The following is a 5259-nucleotide window of genomic DNA, read 5'->3' as shown; positions in this document are numbered from 1 at the left end:
TTTTATTGTTTATAGATATCATAAACAAACCTTTTTTTTTTTAATTTTGACTTTTTTAATATTTTATTTTTTGTCTTTCTTTAATTACTTTGGTTAATGATACATAAAAATTTAGTTAATACAATTGACAATTTGGTTAGTATATATATATATATATATATATTGCATTCAAATAATTATACAACAGGATTTGAAAAGAAAGTCAAAACTTTACTAATTTGGAAAAAGAATCCCTACCTTTACTGTTTTTTACTTTGAAACTTTTAATATATTTTGAAGATAGATTTAAATGTGAGAGAAATATAATCATGAGGGATTGAAAAAAAAATCAAAAATAATAAAACCAAAGATAATGAAATTCGAATCTTTTGAACAATTTTGAAAAAAACCCCAAAGGTAATATAATTCGAAACCAAAGGTTAGAAAAACCAAAAAAGAAAAGACCTCTGTTGTCTATCTGCCTATAATTGCAATCCCAAAACTTCAAACATATAACACTCCATCATTATTAGCATTTGAAAATAATAAATTGTGTCAACTTTTTTCTTTTAGTGCACTATCCTTTTGTATTGTTTTTAAAAGAAAAATTAGTATAGAAAATAGTTATCATTATTATAGGAAATAGTTATAAAATTTTAAATATGTTACTTTTATACTATTCAATAACAAAATTAAATTGTCAATAGAACGGAGAAAATTGGTGTTTCAATCGTAAGAATCGGTTCAATTGAGACGGCAATAATGGGTTGGCACTGGCAGCACGTGATGGGAAAATTCTTAACTAACCACTTCATCAATATGACACTAATAAAACAATAACTTCATCAATATGACACTAATAAAACAATAACTTCATCAATTGCATTTTCCAGTACTCTCTCAATAATCTTCACACCCTTTCTTTTCCAATCAAAATGGCACACTTAGATGAAATAAGAGACCCCCAAAGAGCTCGTGGTACTGCAACCATTCTAGCTATTGGAACCGCAACTCCACCAAATTGCACTTACCAATCTGATTTCACAGATTATTATTTCCGCGCGAGTTACCAACAGCAACCACATGCCTCAACTCAAGGACAAATTGATGCGTATATGTAAGCTCGTATATACATGAATGCATGCTTTCATGCATATATGTGTTTTTGTTTTTGTAATCTTTCATGCTAGACACACATGCATGCATATGCATGTCGTTTCAACTTATGTATTTTTCTTGGTTTGAACAGGTGAGAAGTCAATGATAAAGAAACGTTACATGCACTTGACAGAAGAAATGTTGAAAGAAAATCCAAACATATAAAGTTATGAGAAACCATCTCTGGACGCACGCCAGGACATTTTAGTTGAAGAAGTACCAAAGCTAGGAGAAAAAGCAGCATCAAAAGCCTTAAAAGAATGGGGAAGACCAAAATCAGAGATAACTCATCTCATATTTTGTTCAACTTCAGGTGTTGACATGCCTGGTGCTAATTATCAACTCGTCAAACTCTTAAACCTAAATCCATCCACAAAACGATTTATGTTATATCACCAAGGTTGTTTTGCTGGTGGAACCGTTCTTCGTCTCGCCAAAGATATGATCTTGCTGAGAACAACATTGGTGCACGTGTCCTCGTTGTTTGTTCTGAATTAACCGTTGTTATTTTTCGTGGTCCAAATGAAAATCACTTGGATTCCTTAGTTGGACAAGCATTTTTTGGTGATGGTGCTTCATCTGTGATCGTTGGATCAAACCCTGATGAAAGAATTTAAAAACCGTTGTTTTATCTTGTTTCAGCATCCCAAACGATTCTACCGGAATCTGAAGGAGCGATTGAAGGACACTTGCGCGAAGTGGGATTGACATTTCATTTGAAAGAAAATGTTCCAGAATTGATCGGTGAGAATATAGTGAAAAGTCTAGAAGAAGCATTCCATCCACTTGGAATAAGTGATTGGGATTCATTGTTTTGGGTAGCACACCCTGGTGGTCCTGCAATATTGAAGAGGATTGAAAAAACAGTTGGGTTGAATTCAGATAAACTAAATGCGACAAAACATGTTCATAGTGAGTATGGAAACATGTCGAGTGCTTGTGTGTTATTTATATTGGATGAGATGAGAAAAAGGTCTACGAAAGAAGGGAAGTTGACTACTGGTGAAGGACTTAAATGGGGTGTTTTGTTTGGATTTGGTCCTGGCTTAACCATGGAAACCATTGCCTTGCATAGCGCAGCTACCAACATATAGACTCACTCACTCACTCTCTCGTTACTATATATGATATGGTGATATGGAGATAATAATGAATAAAAGAATAAAATAAAATCCTATCTTTCTTATAGGACATTTTAGGATCCCATGCACATGGTGTGATGCTTGTACGGTTCATTAGATCTATAGAAGCTAGCAATCCTCATAGTTGTTGCATTGCGAGTAATGTTGTCTTCTTTTCCTATTTGTATTAATTTTCTACTCTTTAACCGTAAATTCGATTAATTTGTATGTGTGTATTGATGTGTGTGTTGTAATAAAAATGTTTGCTATTTCAATACCTTTTATTTGTCTTCCTTTTCAAATAATTAATTCAACTTAAGTACTTCAACATATTATATTATAAACCATATCATATTATAATCCAATATGTTCTTCAAGACATAAAAACAAGTTAATCTAGGTCTAGACTTATGAGATCATCTCGGCACCTCATAAATCCACAAGCATAACACAAACGTTAAGAAAAATATAAAAGATCAAATATTTATGATTGACTTAACTGTGTCTAACGCCATGATCATACCAACTTGCTGAAGTGGTAAAGCGGCAAGCAACAAAAATTTTGGAAATATTTATCCGAGAAATTATTGTCTCCACAGGGACAAGTGCGTTAAACTGCCATTTAACAGTTTCCAAAGTTATGAGTTTGGATTGAATTGTTTAAAGCATAAAAGCACAAAAGTAAACATCAACACAAAAATAATTGTTTAAACCATATCAGATTATACTCAACCTACAATACTCATCAATATCATCAAGCATCGCTCAAACCCTAAGTCATTTCTAACCCAAAGTAGAGAGAACTACAACATCATCTCGGCGACGATCTCTCAGCCATCCTCAACAACACAGCAGACATCCATATCATTTGTACCGACGATCTCTCAACCGACACAACTAACATGAAAGCATTAAGCTTCGACACCCATAAAGATTGTTAGCTCTAAATCTATCTATAGAAGTTAGAAACTAATAGTTAATCATCCCATATAAGGATTCGAGCAGTATATGTCTATAACATCTCAAACCCCAAGCAAGAGCAAAAATCTAAGACAACAATCAACACAGATTGGTAAAGCAGATTAAATATAACCCCATGGGCGACAAATATACATGAGTTCAAAGTAAATACATATACAAAACCCAACTAAGAGAGAATACACAAAGAAGAAGAGGAATGAACCAAAAATATCATGTTTTGTCAGCTTCGATCGATGATCAATCCATCCCGGATCATTCATATGCAAGCTCCGAAGTTATTTTCTAAGCTAATATAACAAATAAATGTTTGGTGATGGAGTCACTACGCCAAAATTGGCTTTTAACAGCAAACCTACGACAGCGCTTATGCCCAAAAGCGCTTTGGTAGGTTTGTCTAAAAACAAAATAAAAAATCACGCTAGAAAAGCGCTCTTATAGGGGGGGTAATGAAAGCGCTTTTTAAAAGCGCTCTTATAGGGGGTGGGTATGAAAGCGCTTTCTAAAAGCGCTCTTATAGGGGGTGGGTATGAAAGCGCTTTCAAAAAGCGCTCTTATAGGGTGGGGTATGACAGCGCTTTCCAAAAGCGCTCTTATAGGAGTCTTATAGGGGGTGGGTATGAAAGCGCTTCTGAAAAGCGCTCTTGTAGCCCTAATTAAATTTTTCATAAAACAGAGACACGCTAATTTTTTCCAGAAACACGCTATTTTTTCAGAAACAGTCTTCTTCTTCCTCGCAAGTTCTCAACCACTCCTCCTCTCACTCCCTCCGCCGTTCTCAACCACTCCCCGTCCCTCCGTCGTCGTCTCACTCTCACGCCACCGCCGCCGCCGCCGTTCTGTGGGATTTTAGGGTTTTCTTGGTCAAAATCAACACTTCTGTTCAGGTAAAATCTTCCCACTATTTAGTAGAACTTGTAAACCATGTGTTTTTTTACATTAATGATAAGAATTGCAAATGAAACTTCTGGTTTGGTTATTGTTCATGTTCATTGTACAAACTTCTGGTTATTGTTAATGATAAGTTCCTATTTGAAATTAGTTGAAACTTCTGGTTTACATTAATGAGCCATGTGTTATTGTACCTGAACAGACTCTTCATTCTGATTAATATAGTTTCATGTTTGGTTTATTAGCCAATATAAGTAAGAACAACCTGACAATTTAATTTGTACTTATAATGTGATATATTACAAAATATTGATGGAGAATACTATTAATGACTTCTGAGAGAGTCAAACAATTGTTGATAGAGATTATTTAGAAACACAATCATATTACCTTTCATCATAAACTAATCTATTTTCAAAGCAATGTAGGACATAATTATTTAGATATGATATTGGCTTGAATTACTTTAATTTCCTAAGGTTATTTTGTAATCGTGACTTAATTTTTCAAGAAGGTTAGTTGTTGAATTTCATCATTGGTGACTAGCTGTCCTAGTTTAATAAAAACAATCAGATTAGATTTTGTGCAACTTATTTTCCATTGCAAGTATTATTGTGGTTCCGTTGCAAGTATTATATGTCGGGTTTGAGTATAACTATTGGTGGTTCTTTTTGGTGTAGTGGCTTCCCGGTTTCTAAGTTAATTGATTCAAAGGTGGTTGGAATTAATCTCATGTTTTGAAGTGGAATTAAGTCATATTTTGTATTGATGTTATTTGATTTTGAATGCATTTGACATAATGATACAATGCTGATTTTTTTAAGCTATGGATTATGACCTCATTTTTATACTCTTCAATTAAGTTTTTTATTTTATATTTTTTAGGAATATCTTTGCTAGATAGGGGTTACTTGTGAAGAGTGAAAGTTTGATCTCATTCAAGAATCTTACATTGTGTGGGTCTACAAGTTGCTTACTACTATACAGCAGGTAATATATTGTTCTCTCTCGCCAAAGTAATATGTTGCGTTTTATTGCTTCTGATTCATTCCGTAATATGTTGCGTTTTATTGCTTCTGATTCATTGCGTTTTATTGACAGAAACGCATTATACCGTTCTGTTCCTTAATAA

General features: G+C 33.7%; 1 pseudogene; it reads left to right on the top strand.

Moving 5' to 3' along the window:
• Nucleotides 1-899: 899 nt before the first annotated feature.
• Nucleotides 900-2381, top strand: LOC131661374 (chalcone synthase-like; annotated as a pseudogene).
• The last annotated feature ends 2878 nt before the right edge of the window (nucleotides 2382-5259 follow it).

Source organism: Vicia villosa, linkage group LG3 (assembly GCF_029867415.1).
Source record: "Vicia villosa cultivar HV-30 ecotype Madison, WI linkage group LG3, Vvil1.0, whole genome shotgun sequence".
NCBI lineage: Eukaryota > Viridiplantae > Streptophyta > Magnoliopsida > Fabales > Fabaceae > Vicia > Vicia villosa.
The sequence above is the reverse complement of the archived record's forward strand: the minus strand, read 5'-3'. Positions and strand labels throughout refer to the sequence as shown.